The following is a 19,345-nucleotide window of genomic DNA, read 5'->3' as shown; positions in this document are numbered from 1 at the left end:
TGTGAAAAAACAGATCATTTCTGTGCATATTGACAGCCCCAAGATTGATTTCTGCCATCAGAACAAATGCACAGATATCAAGTCACAGACCAGAATTCCTGTCTCCTTTCACAGACTCAAAGCAGATAAGGAAATGGAAACCACTGTGGCAACCTCTAGGAGGCTTAAAGAACAGTCAACCTGCACCTCTTATTCTCCACCCATCTTAGAAAAACACTACCACCCCAAAAGCACCAGGCAATTTATAAGACCTTATCTCAAATGATCCTCATAACCACTCCGTGAGGAACAAAGAAAGAAGAACAAATTCCAATCCACAGAGGCTGAGTTACATGCCAAGAATACTCTCTACTGTGATTTGGCTGAACCAAGACCAGGAAAACAAAGGCATTCTTCGGACTAACCACCACTAACTCTCCCTCTCTCCCCTACTGTTATTCTAACACACCTGCTCCTTCACTAACATAGAAGAAATTCTTCTTTTTTTTTTTTAATACTCATGTCCAGGTCTCCATTCACACATTCTTTATCTTACAAGGTTAATGAGAGCACAGATCTGTGCCTGCTTGTTATATATGACATTCGGGACATTAGATTTGTTACTGTACCTGCTACTTTTAGAAATGCCAATAGTACAGAATATATACTGCACTATTCTTATATAAGGTTCTTGACCAAGAGAATGTTTTTAACTCCTACCACTAATTAAATCAACAGAAAATAAAAAGTAGCACCATGGTAAGAAAATTGGGCACAGTGGCTCACGCCTGTAATCCCAGCACTCTGGGAGGCCGAGGCGGGCAGATCGCCTGAGGTCAGGAGTTCGAGACCAGCCTGGCCAACGTGGTGAAACCTCCATCTCTACTACAAATACAAAAATTAGCTGGGCATGGTGGCACACACCTATAATCCCAGCTACTCGGGAAGCTGAGGCAGGAGAATCACTTGAACCTGGGGGGCGGAAGATTGCAGTGAGCCAAGATCACACCACTGCATTCCAGCCTGGGCAATAGAGTTGAGACTCTGTCTTGGAAAAAAACAAAAATTTACATTGCTAAAAGGTTAAGAAGAAAATCTTTTATTAAAAAAATTACTTGTACAATAGCTCTTGTTATACTTTTTTTCCTTCTTTTGGGAGACAGAGTCTCGCTCTGTCAGCCAGGCTGTTGTGCAGTGGTGCGATCTTGACTCAACGGCAACTTCCGCCTCAGATTCAAGCAATTCTCATGCCTCAGTCTCCCAAGTAGCTGGGATTACAGGCATGCACCACCACACCCAGCCGGGGTGACACTACCAGCTTTTTTGTATTTTTAGTAGAGATGGGTTTTGCCATGTTGGCAAATAATTATATGTCAGCTATGAAGCACAGGTTAATTGTCAAAAGGACACTGTTACTGCCATAAATCCATTAAGAACTTTTAAAAATGAGCATTAAAGGACATTAACTTTAAAGGCAAAGGCAAAAGGTTAAAACAAAAATAGCTCAGCTGGAGTAAACATAAAGACACTTTGGTATTCTTTATGAAGTTCCAAGCTGACTTTAATATTCAACAAAAATTCACGTACACAATAACTCTTAACCTCAAGTTTCTAAACATATATTGTAATTTTTTTGACCCATATAATCAGGCTGTAATTCGCAATCTTTATTGTGAGAAAATGGAGATGAGAGAATTAGGAAGGTATCCTCAGGGAGAGAGAAGGAAACACAAGAATTTTGAGAAGAGGGGCATTTTTAAACAACTACTCCGGCCTGATAGAGAAATGTGTTTTCTCAGGAATGTTCAAGGCCAATGACATTCTACTAATTACACGAAACCATGGTCATTCACCAGAAAGGGAAAAGAAAAACAAAGCATTCCCTTCTCCAGAATCCCACCCCACCCCTCCGCCCATTATTTTTACTCTAAGATAAAAATAATTTTTCTAACAGAGTCAAGGAAAAGAAAATACTTTTTTCTTTCATGAGGAAAACTTTGGAAATCCCTAAATAAAGAACTGAATGAAGCAAAACTTTTCTATGATTAAAAAAGAAGACAAAAAAAGACAAAGGAAGAAAGAAATACAACTAATATTTCATTCCTACGTCAGACAAAGGAAATGCTCACCTTCTCAAATGACCAGCCCACCCCCAAGATTTTGAGCAATGAATTTAAGTAATTAATACAGAATCAGTCATTTCCTTTAACATGGTCTAATAAAGATTTTTTTAAGTTAATTATATAGAATTGTTTTTGACAATGGTAAAATAAAGGTTGAATCTCTGAACAACACCCTAAACGTAATATCCCAAAACTGGGCTCTAACTTTTCATCCACAAAACCTGCCCCTTGGCCTTCTCAGTGTGTGAAGACTTCATTATTCAGTTGCTTGGACCAAAACCCATGATGGCCCCATAACTCACATCCTACATCCAATCAACCAACAAAGCCTTTCAAATCTACCTTCAAAATATATCCAGAATCTGCCTGTCCTTGCCATCTCTACCTAGACACCTCCCCACATCCAAGCTGCCTCCCTAGACTCTCTCAGCAGTCTCCCTCCCTAACCTCCCAGCTTCAGCCCTTGCCTCCCACAGTCTATTCAGTCTATAGCAACCCGGCAACCAGTGATCCTTTTACAGTCAGTCAGATCACATCCCTCCTGCTTAAATCTCTTGTACAGAATGAAACCCTACAAAAGGGGCCCCACCCCCCTCATCACTCAGACTCATCTCCAGCCCTATCTCCCTCCACTCCTTTCATGGGTGCCAGCCACTCTGGGGCCTCTTTGCTGGTCCCCAACAGATCAGGCACATTCCTGCCTTACAGCCTTTGCACTCTGTGTTTCCTCTACTGGAATGCTCCTCCCCCAGAAACACTCAAGGCTGACTCCCTATCTGTTTCGGCTCACCTGTCACTCTGCCTTTGAGGCCAACCTAGAAAGCTATTTAAAAATACAAGCCACCCCCCAGCAATCCCCCATCTCCTTTACTGTCTGTCACCTCTGCGAGAATATAAGCTGCACAAGCACAGTGTTTTGTTCACTGACGTACCCCAAGCTTCTACAACAGTGCCTGGCACATAGCAGGTACTCATTTTTTGAATGAATAGGAGGTGTTTTTTCTTCCGTTGGTGAGAGTCTGTCCTTCTCAAAGGCTTCCTGCACTCCTTTGCCAAATGGGCACCCACTAGCAAGCAGAGATCTGAACAGAAACATTCCCTTCCAGTTGGTATCAGACTACCAACTGATACTTAACATTTCTGAGGCAGCACAGCATAAGGCAGTGACAGTCTAAATGGCATGAATTCATATCACACTTGGTCCAGACTAGTGCTTTCCCTCTAAATACCAAGACCAAAAACCAGGTGAACAGAATTACAAACCAAAAGAAACAGATATATATAGAAAGAATTTTGCTACATAACTTCAGGGTAGGAGTAAAAAGAAAATAAGCTTGTTCCACATCTGCACAGAGGAAGAGAGATATGTATGAAATACTATATTTGGGAAAAACTGGATCTGTCCTGCATTATTACTCAATCAGTAGAAATTAATTATACAAAAAAGTTTTATTAAAGTTTCCAAATTTATACATTTTTTGTTACCATCATTGTGCAACTAAATCTATACTTTGATATATTAATCATCCCACTGCGCTAAAATGCTTCAATTTATGGCTAATTTCATAAATTTAGGACAATTTTTATCCTCACCACAAAATATCAATTTAGCCACAAAATAGAGAGATTAAACCACTAAATCAACTTTGACCCAAGAGACTAAAAACTAATCATGAAAATAACCTCGGTAAGCTTTGTCCAGCAGAAACAATTAAAATGATCTATGGGGGAAAAAAATTGAAGTCCAAGCCATGTGTTGGGAAAATCTGGCCATGTAGCCTGGACACCAGCTGCATCCTTGGGGAACTATGGAGGAGAGGCACAGGAAGAAGCAACACTAAGAAACCACGGAAGCAGGACCCGGAGCAGTCAATGCAGCACAATTGGGGCTGGACAGGAAAAGGAGCAGCAGGGACAGCAGAACAGCACTAGGGCTCCTCTATGACAGCAGTGACTAAGACCTTGAGTGTGATTGGGAATCTTTTGGCAAGGCAACACTGGCAGGCACTTCAGAGAGCATCGCAAAGTATCAGGGCCTTGGGCAACAAATTACTCTCCCTATAAGTAGGACTTGGCAGAAGTGCTACTGAGCCTCCATAGAAACTCCTCAACAACCTGGGCAACTGAGAACCTTAAAATGAATGGCAAACTTATCATTGCTGTTAGAAGGCAGGATTGGTTACACTTGTGGGAGGAAGGACAGAAGTGGAAGGATGAGGAAGGCTTCAAGGGGGCTGGCAATTTTCAGTTTTTTGATCTAACCGTTGGTTGATAGTATGCTCACTTTTCAGAAAATTAGTCAATCTAGACTCATGATTTGTGCATCATACTTCAATAAAAAGCTCCCCACCCCACTGCTGCTGCCAATCAAACAAAGGACAATGACCCACCTTTTTTCAGAAGCTGCAGTAGGATACCCCACTATGCTAAAAATAAGGAAGGTTCTCAGTGGGAAGCTCCCATAATGCAGATCTCTTCACCACACCTAGAGGATGCTGAGCAAATAAACTAAATGAAAACAGTAAAACCCACAGTTTGAAAGAGAGGGCTCCTACCTAGAGCTAAACCAAGGGCTGGCCAAACTTCTACTTCCTCATGCTGGTCTGCGTTCACCTGTCATTTAGTGTCTAAAACACATGTCCCTTTAGGGCATATCAACATTCATAAATGAGGTGGAAAAAAATTCCCAAACTGCATATAAGGTGAAATGAACTAAATATAAAGGCAGAGCAAAAATGCACAAAATAATTTCAGTTCATTTACTATTAACATGTGAGTCTTATGAAAAATAAAATCATTTCCACATTCCAAATATAACTATGTTAAATATTTAATCGAGCTAGAAAGAGTAGATACTTAAATATTCAAACAGCCAAGCACTTCTAAACCATTGTAAATCAGTATTCTCAAAGAGTGGCCCCCTTCAGGATTTTGTAGATGGTCTGAATCTTAATCTGTTATAGTATTCATGCTTATTATATTAAAATCCCACATATCTGTTTTCTGATATTATTAGTTCATTGGTTTCTTTTATTTTTAAAGCATCAGCCATGAGTAGAATACCTCTCTTCCTTTACTCAGGGCTTATGGACTCTCAAGCTGGGGAATCACTGAGTCATCCCAGAAATAGCTGTTACTCACTAGTTCTCTAGACTTAAGCCTATGTTACTCCGAGGATATACTCCAGAAAATTAAAGCACCAAAGCTACAAAGGGAAAAGGAAAATGAAACAAAGGAAGCTACAAAAGAGCCTCAGAGCCATACATCCTAGACATATCTGCCAAACGCTTGCCCAGTTTCTAGTATCCTAGGGCAAGAGTGAGCAAACTCCTTCTGTAAAAGGACAGGTAGTGAATAGTTTGGGCTTTGTAGGCCAGGCTCTGTAGCAACTACTCAACTGTGCTGTTGTAGCTTGAAAGCAGGCATAGATAATATGTAAACCAACAGGCGTGGCTGTACTTTAATAAAACATTAATCATGAACACTAAAATTTGAGTTTCATATAATTTTCACATGGTTATAAAATATTTTTCTCTGGATTATTTTTCCCCCGAGGATCCAAAGACGTAAAAACCCTTCTTAGTTTATTTGGCACATAGGCCATAGTTTGCCAACTCTTGGGCCTAAGGTATTTAAGCTAGACTTGATAAGTAAGCTACCCTAACTAGGCCCCAGTGTGAAAACACTGTTAAAAAGATAAAATGAATGACACAATAGGTGTGTTGCCATCTCGTTTCCTCTTTAAACTGTTCATTTGGAGAGCATATTTCGGGAAGAAATCTGTTTTGTAAATGATGATGCCTGTCCCATTGACCTAATGCACAGGATGCTAAAGGGAATCCACTGCTCTTTGTAAGTATAACGCAACATGTTAAACCCATGTGAATTTTCCCTTTTCCTTATCACCCACAATCCAAACAGCCCAGTTATGCAAGAAATACAAAGGGCTGAGAAAAAGATGAAAGAACAAAGACAAAGCCATCTGTCTTTTCTTCCATGTTAAAGAAATCTCTCTCCATTCACTGACTTGCATGGGGAGATGACACCAGCTATTTTCCTGCAGAATTTCAATATAATCAAACAATACTGACTGAGGAATTCTAATTTAGTAAAATGTATGTAGTAACATACCCAAATATTGTCTCTTTCAACTTCAAAGATCATGCAACCTAAAAAAGACAGTTGTTAGCACTGCTATTTTTTTTGATGTTGTCAAAGGGGGAGATTTTATATACATCAGAGAAAGTAACAGATGTTGCTATTTATATCCTTTCTTCCAAATGTACAACTGACAATGATCTTCCTTTTTTGATTATTTTAAATAATTATTTTTGATTATTTTCAATATTTTAAATAATAACAGTAAAATAACAGTAAACAGTACTGTTTTTAATAACAGTAAAAGAAATGGAAAATAAAAACATATTTTAGACGGAATGGGTGAGAAGATTACACTGTGAACCCAAACACCTGGTTCCAATCCAGACTGTTCATTTACTAGCAGATAAACTGATTTACCTCTGAGATAAAACCCCAATTTCTCTGTCTCAATTTCCTCATCAATCAAAAATGGTAATTCCTACCTACTTCAAGGAGTTGTTGATACATAAAATTATCTTATAAACTCTGCTGATTTATATCATTGTAAAATGCTATTTTAGCTTTTTTCCCAAGTTGCCAATTTGGCAACATTTTGTCATTTAATCATAAACATCTCTGCTTCAAAAAATCTTTTAGTAAATATTTAATCCCAAATTATAACTTATTTAATCACAACTTTATATCATTAAGTAAGAACTTCTGGAAGACAATTAAAATGTTTAAATGTATGTTGTATTGCCCACTACCAAATATGCTTTTTATTATAAATCCAGATTTCCATAATGAAGGTGTGATTCAAAAGAAATTTAGCATTTAATTTTAAGCAGAAACTTTGCCCTCAAACCTTATTAATCAGACTATGACAGGAGTAAAACACAAGAATGGTGTTCAACATTCTTGTGAATGATTCTTTCTTTTCTCATCCAAGATTGATGAGAAAAACCTCCACCCAAGGTATCAAAAGTTTAATACTGATTCTGTTCTCCTCTCTTTTGAATACATAAACTAGCTAGATGACAATATCATTCCACTTTTTACTATTATCTGTCAGCTGTCAATTACAACAACAACCCCCAAAAAATTAAATCTTGACAGACATCATTGTTTCAGATGCCTCTGGAAGAGAGAGGAGAGGAAAAAAAAAATTGTTGGAAAGTGCTTTAGAGCCCTGTGAGACTAAGTAAAAGAGACCTTATCATTATTCAGAAGCTCTGGAGAAAACAAAGACCTAAAATAAATTAACCTAGACAGAAGAAAAAGACTTGGGTGATTTAGTAGCAGTACTGCCCTCAGTGACTCAATGTTTGCAATAAGGAATGGGTAGTATCAGCTTTCCTGATACATAAAATATCACTTGTATTATTTCCTCTTCAATGAGCAAAGAGAAGTAATAACCTGGCATCACAAAGAAAAATAAATTATCCACATAGTAACTTTCTGATAAACTCTTGGCTGTCCAGCAGAAGGCCCAGCTGGGAAGAAAGTGCTGTGGACTACAGCTTGGCTCCATCCCACGCCAGCCCTCTGACCCTGGGGCTGGATCGTCTCTGGATGAGGGGGTTGCTCAGGTGATCTCTAAGGGCCTGCTCACCTTAAAGAATTTACAAATGTGAGATGTTTTAATTCGGTCTTTAAACTTACTTGATGCTTCCTGGGAAACAGCCCCATTTTAGTGGTGATGGAAATTATCTCTACAGAGAACCTTAGGAATGATACTAGTTCTGTCTTACAACTAGCATAAACAGGGGCAGATCACCAAGTCGGCCCCAAAGGGCCTGTGGCTTTGGCTCTGGCTCTGGCTCTTCTCTCTAAACCAATGCTACTCAACTTTGCCCCACAGGGGGCATTCAGCAATAGCTAGAGACATTTTTGGTTGTCACAACTTGGGAGGCAGAAGGTGTGCGGATTCTAACAAAAGTCTGGGTCCCTACCATTATAATTTTAAAACCATTGCATTTACAGAATTATCCCACTTGGGCTTTTTATGGCAGTATATTCATACCTTGGTATACCACACAGCAATGGAAAAGAAACTACAGACTACACAGAACATGGATGAATTTCACAGACATCACAGTGAGCTGAAGAAGCCAGATACAAAAAGAAAAAAAAAAAGGCACCGTATGACTCCATTTATATGGATCTTAAAAACAGAAAAAATGAATCTATGGGACTAAAGATCAGAATACTGGTTATCCTTGGGAGTGTAGGGGGAGTGCTGATTGGGAGAAAGCACAGCAGAGCTTTTCGGGTACTAAGGACTGAACTGTGTTCTCTCAGAATTCCTGTGTTGAAGCCCTACCCCACAATGTGATGCTATTTGGAGATGGGGTCTTTGGGAAGTAATTAGACTCAGATGAGGTGACGTGGGTGGGGTCTTCAGGATGGGATAAGTGCCCTTAGACACACCAGAAAGCTTGTTTTCCTCCACCTACCTCTCCCCACACATACACATCAAAGAAAGGTCTTGACTACACACTGAGCAGCGAGGAAGAGGGCCCTCACCAGAACCCAACTATGCTGGCATCCTGATCTCGGACTTCCAGCCTCCAAAACTGTGAGGAAATAAATTTCTGTTTAAGCCAGAACAACAGATATTTTGATATTTTATTATGGTGATCTGAGCTGACCAAAGTACCAGAAATGGTTTATATTTCAATATGGACAGTGGTCACATAAGTGAATAAATGTGTAAAAATTCCCTAAGCTGTATACTTAAGGTTGACTCACAGTTTTTTAGAAGGAATAGCAAGAAACAAAGCACTGACTTAGCAAGAAACAACCTAGCATTACCAAGGTGAGAGTTGGGAGACTTTTCTACTTTTCATTTGATTCCCTTGTCAGGGCAAATTCTTTTCCATGAGTATATGTGATCTTACATAATTTTTAATAACTTGTTAATTTTAATATTGCTCTAAATTCCCTACTTCAGAGTGTGTGTCTCACCACTGCCCTTGAAGCCTCAATGGCAATGACTGTCAAATCCACACCTGCCCCCGTGCACTCAAACTCCAACCGTGAGTTTCCAGGCACCACTGGTGCATCTCCTCTCAAGCACATAACTGTCACACCCACCATGTCTCCAAATGCAGTTATCCACCCCCAACTCCTCCTCCGCCTCTGCCCCTGGCTTCTGTCTCCCAGGTTCTAACTCAGCCTGTTCCTTTGCATCTCTGTGTTACCTCAGATTGTTTACTTACAGGTGTCCCTCCACTCTCAGACTCAGAAACCAAACACATGTAGATACATTTTTCCATAGCAAGCAGGCAGGTATTCCTCATTATCCAAACTATTGCTACTCTCTAACTAAAACTCAGGAAACGAAATACTACAGACTCAGATAATATGATATTCCTCACTCTCCAAACTCTCATTACCGAAACAGATTATTTATTTATTTATTTTTGAGATGGAATCTCGCTTTGTTGCCCAGGCTGGAGTGCAATAGCGTGATCTGAGCTCACTGCAACCTCCACCTCCCGGTTTCAAGCAATTCTCCTGCTGACTCAGTCTCCTGGGTAGCTGGGATTACAGGCACGTGCCATCACGCCAGGGTAATTTTTGTATTTTTAGTAGAGATGGTGTTTCACCATGTTGGCAAGGCTGGTCTTGAACTCCTGACCTCAGGTGATCTGCCTGCCTCAGCCTCCCAAAGTGCTGGCATTACAGGCGTGAGCCACCGCACCCAGCTCCTAAAAAGATTTAAATAGCATGGGGTATTTATATTTTTGCAACATCCTCTAACTATTGCTTTCATCCCCATCACTATCACCTAAGGCCAGACCTTCATTCCTTTAAGTCTAAGTCCTTCTTACATGCTAGAACATGGCCTTCCTCCTCCTAGCCCTGCCCCCAACTCTATGCACCCTACTCTCTGTGGCCACCTCTAGCTTCCTTTTTTTTTTTTTTTTTGAGACGGAGTTTCACTCTTGTCCCCCAGGCTGGAGTGCAATGATGAGATCTCAGCTCACTGCAACTTCCACCTCCCAGGTTCAAGCGATCCTCCTGCCTCCGCCTCCCGAGTAACTGGGATAACAGGCACGCACCACCATGCCCAGCTAATTTTTGGGGTTTCACCATGTTTGCCACGCTGGTCTCGAACTCCTGACCTCAAGTAATCCGCTCGCCTTGGCCTCCCAAAGTTCTAGGAATACAGGCGAGGGCCACTGCGCCCAACCCCACCTCTCTTTCTGACACGGCTGTTGCCCCTGCTCAAAAAACCTCACTGGCTCCCATTCACAGGGATCCATCCGGGTGAAACACTGCTTTTAACTTTCTACCTCCCAGAATAAACCTTGTGTACCAGTCACTTGATTTACTTGGTCCCTGACTATCCTTGCACATGTCCTGCTCTGTGCCATTTTTCCCAAAAAGAAACACCTACCCAATCTTCCACTGCAGCCCTGAGCTCCAGCCAGCTCCTTCACTCTTTAGCTCGATGACTTTGGGCAAATTAATTACTCTCTCTGGGCCTCATCTGCGAAATGGAAAAATAACTGCATCTCCCTCGCCTGTCACAAAGTAACCACTCAATAAACATTAGCTATCATTATTACCACCAACTCAAGTCCTACCTACCAAATGGTCTTCCTCAATACACATTACCTACAGAAATTTTCCCTCATCTAAATTCCTTTTACTCCATTCATTTATTTGCCCGACATCATCTCCTGAGCTCTGTCTGTGTATGAGTCCCCACTATGGGCTTTATTTGTATAATCTAATGTCATCCTCACAGCAGACCTCTGGTGTCCAAAGGGACCAACTGGTACACAGGTTTTTCAGCAGGGCAACAGCCGTGTCAGAAAGATAGAGATGGGCACAGACAGTAGGGTGCATGGAGTGGGAGGGGTTAGGGGGAGGAAGGCCGTATTCTAGCATCTAACAAAGACTTGGACCTTCCCCATCTTCCTCATTTCAGTAAATAGTATCTTCATGCTAGAAGTTGCTCAGGTCTAAAACCGTGGCATTGTCCTTGACTTCTTTTCTCCTCTTATACCCCACATTAGCAATTCATTTCTACACTACATTTATTCATATATACATGAGTCAGACCCACTTTTTGTCTCTTCTACCACTATCATCCTGGTGCAAGCCACTCTCATGTGTCACATCTGGGTGATACAGTAGCTTCCTGTCTCCCTGTTCTTACTTTGTCCCCTCCCACTTCCCAGTCTGTTCTCCACACCACACTGGGAAGGATCCTCTAAAGGGGCTCAAACCTTCAATAGCCCCCGTCACTCACAGGCTGAGATCCAAAGTCCTTACCCTGTGCTGTGAGGCCTACATGACTGTCCCCGACCCAACTCCTTCTGTTACCACTCTTCCCCAGGATTATGTACTTTGGTCCTATGGCCTTCCACTCTTCTTCAAATATGCTAAATACACTGCTGACATGGGCTTTCAGTCACTGTTTCCTCTGCATCTGCAGGAATATTCTCCTCCAAAATACCTACCTAGCTAACCCCCTTAATTCCTTCAAATCTCTGCTCAAAGGTTTCCTTTTTAAAGAAGCTTCTCAGCACACCCCAGCTAAAGCAGCCCCACCGTCCACTCTACCACATTTCTGTTTTACCTCGTTGGTAGTATGTTATCAATTTCTGGCATCACATGCCTACCTGTCTGTTCATTTATTGTCTGTCTCCTAACAGGCTCCTTGAGTCTGGGAACCTTGTCTGGTCTGTCCACAGCCCCATTCCCAGTGCACTGAACAACAGCACCTAATGCTCAATAAATATGTGTTAAATGAATGAAGGAAGGAAGAGAAGACTATAACTTTGGTGTACCTAACAGATCAATGTAGGAATTTTTGGCAAGGTTTGAGAAAGTTTCTTCTGGCTGTTAGCAACTGTGTATGGGGGATCTAGCTGTTGGAGGACACTGTTGAAACTATAAAAAAGTATAAAGCTATAAAATATTTCAAACGTTATGTTATTCAGGGGAGAAGAGATGGAGGTATTAACAGACATTAATACAAGGCAAATAAGTGAGCTAGGAGGACTCTAATCTATCAAAACAAAGGGGATTCTCATATCTCTATGTCCAGCCCAACTCTTTTCCCAAGCCAGTGTTTCCAACTGTCCACCTAATACCTACACCTGGATGACTCATGGGTGCCTCAAACTACACATGTCCCAAATCAGACTCATCACTTCTCTCTCCTTAGCCACTGCCACCAACAATGCTTCCTTCTCGTGGGTTCCCAGTCTCTTTTGGTAAAACAATTAGCACACAGTCAGGTAAGCCAGGAACCACCTTCGAGTCACCCCAGCGCCCCTTTCACCTCCTCAACACTCAGCCAATCTCAAGATCTACTTCTCAAACCTTTTGCAAAGTCATACCCTCATCTCTCGCCCCTTCTCTGACTTGCACGCCGACTAAGCCTTCTTGTTCCTCCAATCAACCTCCCCATGGTAAGGGAGGTCTTTCTGAAATGCTTTCCTGCCTTAAGTCCATCAGGGACACCTTCCATCCCCTACAGAATAAGATGCTCATGTTTTGACAGAGCTATAAAGGGTGCTCTCCATAGAACAGACACTGCCACCCTTACTATCCTCATCCCTTGCTGCCTTCCCCCAATTATATACCCTAGCAATTCTCTATTCTTTGGGGTGCCTGTTTCCTCCCTTCATACTCCTGTACATGCTAAGTACACACTCTCTATAACACATCCCCACCCCTATCTTGTCACATGGGGAACTCCTATGTATGCTGCAGCCAGCTGGGAAAGTCCCACCTATGCCAACCCCTCCCACACTACTCTGAATCTTCTATACTGTTCTTCCCTAGTGCAGCAGTTGTGATTATTTCATCACACATATGTCTCCCTCTCTAGTGGCAAATTTCCTATAGGGTAAGGTCCACAGATGCTCAACTCTGAGTCCTCAGCATTAAGTCTGGCACATAATAGGATCAGATACATATTTGTTGAATTAAAGTGACCTGTTCCCTGAACACACCAGTGAAAGATCTTCCCTCTAACTCCATATTCTTTAAATAAACTTTTTCATGAGGAGTGGGCCCTCTCACCTTCGGATCTTTGCTCCAACCTGTCCCCCTCCTTGGCACATCCATCTTTCTGTCAACCTTATTTTCTACATCAGTCTATCAAGAGGCTGGTTCAGACCCTCAGGCTCACCACATCTCCAGCTGCTCACACTGTAGGGTCTTTGCACCTGCTCTACCCACTACCAGCAATGCTCTCAGATAGTCCCATGACCTGCTCATTCATTTCAAGCAGGTCTCTATTCAAATATCCCTGTCCTCCTTTAAGAAACAGCCCTGACATCACACTTCCTATCTGTGCTTTTATTGCTAGTGGTACCCTCCATAGGCTTATCAGTTCAATGAGGGCAGGCCTGTCTCATTCACCACTGCATCCCCATGCCTGCGAGAGTGCCAGTAACATTCATCTAGTTCATATTTTTTGAGCACCTACTGTGTGCCAGACCTAGGTGCTAGGAACACATCAGTGAACAAAACAGATAAAAATCCCCTCACTCACATTCTACAGGGGGAAGACAACAATACACAAGAAAAATACGTGAAATATAAGTGCTAAGAACAACTAAAGCAATGAAGGGAGGCGGGAAATGGGGAAAGCTTCACTAGGTGCCTCCCTAGTGAAGACCTGGAAGAAGTGAGTGCAAACTACATGGATATTAACTTGCAAGCACAAATGCCCTGAGGCTAAAGCATGTCTGACGTTTGGAAAGGGAGGGAGCAGAAAATGAGACTGGGAAAGTAACAGTGGGTCAGATTATGTAAAGCCTTATAGCTCACTGTAAAGGGGTTTGTCTATCATTATTAATGAGATGGGGACCCATTGGAGGGATTTTTTTTTTCTTTTAAGTAAAGGAATGATACGATCTGACAGCCTGTGTTTTAAAAAGATCCCTCTAGCTGCTGTGCAAAAAACAGGGGCCAGGACAGAAGCAGGAAGACCAAATGGGAAACTATTTCAATAATCCAAACCAGAGGTGGTGACCTGGCCCAGGGTGGCAAGTATTATTTGTGGCGTGAAAAACAGAAGGCTGGGTGTGGTGGCCCACACCTGTAATTCCAACACTTTTGTGGGAGGCCGAAATGGGCGGATCACTTGAGGCCAGGAGTTCAAGACCAGCCTGGCCAACATGGTGAAATCCTGTCTGTACTAAAAATACAAAAATTAGCCAGGTGAGGTGGTACACGCCTGTAATCCCAGCTACTTGGGAGGCCGAAGTAGGAGAATCGCTTGAGCCTGGGAGGCAGAGGTTGCAGTCACACGATGACACGAGATCGCACCACTGCACTCCAGACTGAGCGACCGAGGGAGACTGTCTCAAAAGAAAAAAAAAAAGGAAAGAAAAGAAAAAGAAAGACAGCAGTCAACGATGGCTCAAAGGTTATTAGCCAAGGTCTTTCCTATTATTGACATGAGAAAAAAAAGGCAACAGGAGCAGTTTGGGGAGAGTAATGAAGGGGAGCTTGCTAGCCCTCTCTTGGCATGTTTAATTTGAGTTGCCTATAACCCATCTCAGTGGAGATATTAAGTGGGTGGCTGGATAAAGGTCAGGGGTGAGGCCTGCGATGGAGATATAAATACGGAATCTGTTAGCCTCTGATATGTAGGTATTTAATGCTATGAAATCACCATCAATGAAAATAAAAATATTGCAAACACAAATGCACAAAGGAGAATTTAAAGAAAAAAAAATAAAGAAGAAAAGCTAGGATGACCGAGGATACCCTCCCACATACCCTGGAAAGAATACAAAAAGGTGACCCTCGCTTTTGCTGAAAGACAACTCGGTCAAAATAAAAATTAAATAAATAAAACCTCCTTCCCACGTCTAGCAGAAGGGAAAATCCAGACCAGAGGCTCTGTCAACGTGTCTTTCATACTTTCACCAAGGACCCATGGGGTCGGCCCCATAATTTTTTCAAAAGAAACCCAGTGAACTTGGGCATCGCCTCTGCAGGGAACGGGATGGAGTAAGCACAGAGAAGGGCGGACCACCCCTGGGTTCCAATCACCAGCATCCTCCTGGATGTACAAAAGGTAAGCCAAGGGTTGGGAGAAGTTCCCCTCGCCCCAAAGACCCCTTCCCTCGCAGAGCAACGCCTCCCTACAGGGTGTGCCCACGAGGCGTAGGCAAGCAGGCAGGGCACGGTCAAGAAGGTAAGCAGGCGGGGCGTTGTGGCGCAGGCTTAGGCAGGGTGGGCTCGCGGGGCACGAGGTGGAGGTGAGGGCAGGGGGGTGGCGCGAGGGCACCACAGTGGGGAAGGGGGAGTCGGGAGGCCTAGGTTCTGCATTCAGAAAGTGGACGAATGAAAGGCACCCCCAGGGATGCAGCCCGACTCCAAGCCTCGGGGGCGGCTCGACAAGGCGTTGTGTCGCCGGCGTCAGGCGTGCCCGGCTGCCATGAGGAGAACGGGAAGTGTGAGCGGCGGGGTTCCGAGCGTGGGGACGGCGCTCCACCCCGTCACGGGGTCCTGGGTTCAAGGACAAGCCCAGGGTCGCAAGGACGCGACCAGACACACCCTTACCTTGTGCTACAGCCGTCTCCGCCGCTCAGGTGCCGGCTTGAGGACGCGGCCGCCGCTTCTCGCGCCGCTCTCCCCCGCTTCCTGATTGGCCAAGGCTGGCCGCTCCCAGAAGCCCTCGCGCGGTGCGACGCCAAGTGAACTTTATGGAGACCCGTGGGGGAGGACAAGAACAGGGGCGGGGCCGGGGGCGGGGCGGAGGTGGGGCCTTGGGCCAAACCGTCACCCCTGGGCCACAGGCAGCCACGGACCTCGCCTTTCCCACTTGGTTAGAGTCGGCTCTGCCGGGAAAAAGCGATTCCAGAATTCCCTAAGTTAAAGGAATTTCTTACTCCTTCTTGAGCGCCATCCAAGGGCCAGGCCTTAGTCTAGGAACTGGCAACACGGTAGCGACCACGTCAGACAAGATCGCTGCCCTCATTGAGTTACCAGGTTGGCAGGGGAAACAAAAATGTAATAAATAACTGCACTTTGCAAGAAGAGCTATGAAGAAAAAACAGGGTGATGGGAGAGAGAATGCTTGGATGTTGAAGGGAGGCCTTTCTGAGATGGCGACGTCTTGAGCTGAGTAAAGAAGGATGAGAAAGGATGGGGCTTGCAAAGTTCTGGCTTCAAAGAATTCCAGGCAGAGGGAACAAGAGTGAAGTCTCCAGGGGAAGCCAGCTTAGTGTTTGGAGACTAGAAAGAAGGGGTGTGCGGCTGGAAGATGGTGAGTAGGGACAAGTGGGGTCAGACTCATCCATATGATGGCTTATACACAACAGAAATTTTTTTCTCACAGTTCTAGAGGCTGGGAAGCCTTAGATTAAAGCACCCGCAGATTCAGTGTCTGCTGAGGGCCTGCCTCCTAATTCATAGATAGCACTTGATATGGTTTGGCTCTGTGTCCCCACCCAAATCTCACCTTGAATTATAATCCCCATAATCTCCACATATCAAGGGTGAGACCAGGTGGAGGTAACCAGATCATGGGGGGCAGTTTCTGGCATGCTGTTCTCACAATAGTAAGTCTCATGAGATCTGGTGGTTTTATAAGCGTTTGGCATTTCCCCTGCTTGCACTCATTCTCTGTCCTGCTGCCCTGTGAACATGTGCCTTCCACCATAATTGTAAGTTTCCTGAGGCCTCCCCAGCCATGCGGAACTGTGAGTCAATTAAACCTCGTTTCTTTATAAATGACCTGGTCTCAGGTATTTCTTCACAGCAGCATGAGAACGGACTAATATAGCACTCTTCTCCCTGTAACCACACACAGAAGGGTGAGGGGAGCTCTCCAATATTTCTTTTATTAGGGGTCTAATCCCATTCATGAGGGCTTCACTCTCATGACCCAATCACCTACCAAAGTCCTCCCCTCTTAATACCATCCCAATGGAGGGCAGAGTTTCAACATATAAATTTGAAGGGGGAGGACACAAACATTAAGAAGTCTATAGCAACTAGTGTCCAGCTTTGTTTATTTTTAATACCTCACACCAGCATATTGTGAGTTCTCTATAAATAATTGGTGCTGATTAACAATATGTATGAATGTGGCCTTTGCCCTGAAGCTATTATATATGTAACCAGACCCCGCTATGGTCAGAGAATATCCACAAAGATAATAGTATCTTGCATCTGAATAATGTTTTATACTTTTACCTTGCTTTTCCTTTATGTAAAAAAAAAAAAAAAAAAAGAACTTTTAATGACATAGACAAATGCTTGTGCAATATTGCCAAATGAAAATTCCGGACACTTGGCTTTTAAAGCTGAATATTTCTACATTGTAAAACCCAGCAATTCAACTCCTAGATATATGCCCTAGAGAAACTCTTACACATATGCATCAGGAGTTATAAGCAAGAATCTTCATAGCAGCACAGTTCATATTAGCAAAAAACTTGAAACAAGCCAAATATCTGTTAACCAAAAAAAAAAAGGATAAATAAATTGTGGGATATTAGGCAATGGAGCATTACACAGCAGTGAAAAATGAGTGTGCTTCAGCCACAGATACACCATGGATGAATCTTGGAAACATAATGTTAAATGGAAAAAGTGGCCAGGCGCAGTGGTTCACGCCTGCAATCTCAGCACTTTGGGAGGCTGAGGCAAGAGGGTAGCTTGAGCCTCAGAGTTCAAGACCAGCCTGGGCAAAATGGTGAAACCCTGTCTCTACAAAAAATACAAAAAAATTGGCTGGGCATGGTAGTGTGCAGCTGTAGTCCCAGCTACTGGGGAGGCTGAGGTGGGAGGATCACCTGAGCCCAGGAGGTCAAGGCTGCAGTGAGCCCTGGTCGTGCCACTGTTCTCCAGCCTGTGCAACAGAGTGACACCTCATCTTAAAAAACCTTGCAGTTTTCCAGATGGTCTTCCCATATACCTTCCTATCCCCAGAGATAACCACAAACTGACATTTCATATTTATCATTCCAATGTTTTATAGTTTTATCACAAATGTATCTGTGCATAAACAATATATTATTTGTTTTTTTTGGTTTGTTTTTTGTTTTCTTGTTTTTAAGAGAACTGGGTGCATTGGCTCATGCCTTGCCAGAAGAGCTTCCTTAAACATCACTTTATCTGAGCTCAGAATCTTTCAAGAGCCTTTGCCTTGAGAATTGTTCTGAGATGTGCCCCAGAGCCCCCGCAAGGCCCCTTTCTCAGAGGTGGGGATTTTCAAGCTCTTTCCTACTTAAAAGGGAGCTGGGTGGTGGTGGAGAGTCCTTACCTTCCCTCATTTAGTCCTACTGGGTCCCAAACATTATTTAACAGAATCCTGTTTTTCAAAGGAAGTATTTGATGGAACCCTGTATTGTAACACAGATTTTGCATGTCTTCTATACATACCAAGTGTATAACTCTACCTTTTTTGGCTGCATGATGATATCAAACAAACACATGCCTTTGTACTCTCGTCTGGTTGAATTGCGCTTTTGAATATTCTTAGTCTTCAGATGAACTCATTGAGTATATGGGATGTGTATTCAACGCACTATACCGTATTACCAGACATTTGCTCTCTAATGGGACGTCTTTTAACACTTGGACTCCCCTGTGGAGCGTTCCTGCCCCAAATCTCAGTCCCTGTGTTTTGATTGGTGGCATGTGACTCAGGCCTCGCCAATCAGAGCAGAGTAGTGCAGTACCCTGGCCACAGGGACTGGTTCAGGAACTGGTTTATAACCCAATAGGATCAAGAAAATGCACTCTTAAGATGTTCTGCTCAGACACTTATCTTTATGACTGGAATAAATTAGAACTGTGAAGATGTTTTTGTAGGCATTATCATTCCTTTCAAATTTTTGTTTGTTTGTTTGTTTGTTTATTTTGAGACAGAGTTACACTCTGTTGCCCAGGCTGGAGTGCAGTGGCACAATCTTGGCTTATTGTAACCTCTGCCTCTCAGGTTCAAGTGATTCTTGTGCCTCAGGCTCCCTAGTTGCTTGGATTACAGGTGTATGCCACCACGCCCAGCTAATTTTTGTATTTTTAGTAGAGACGGGGTTTCACCATATTGGCCAGGCTGGTCTGGAACTCCTGACTTCAAGTGATCTGCCCTCCTTGGCCTCTCAAAGTGCTGGGATTACAGGCATGAGCCACCATGCCCGGCCTGTTTGTTTATTGTCCACAAG

The 19,345-nt window shown here is 43.2% G+C and overlaps 1 protein-coding gene across 1 annotated transcript in view; it reads right to left on the bottom strand.

Moving 5' to 3' along the window:
• NUP93 (nucleoporin 93) overlaps positions 1 to 15,884 on the bottom strand; it is a 113,011-nt gene extending 97,127 nt beyond the window's left edge. Inside the window, exon 1 of the mRNA XM_510982.8 lies at positions 15,732 to 15,884. The gene's annotated coding sequence lies outside the window, so the exon portion shown is untranslated. The remainder of the gene's footprint in view (positions 1 to 15,731) is intronic.
• Between the last annotated feature and the right edge of the window lie 3,461 nt (positions 15,885 to 19,345).

The sequence above is a fragment of the Pan troglodytes genome, chromosome 18, assembly GCF_028858775.2.
Source record: "Pan troglodytes isolate AG18354 chromosome 18, NHGRI_mPanTro3-v2.0_pri, whole genome shotgun sequence".
In the NCBI taxonomy this organism is placed as follows: Eukaryota; Metazoa; Chordata; class Mammalia; order Primates; family Hominidae; genus Pan; species Pan troglodytes.
The sequence above is the reverse complement of the archived record's forward strand: the minus strand, read 5'-3'. Positions and strand labels throughout refer to the sequence as shown.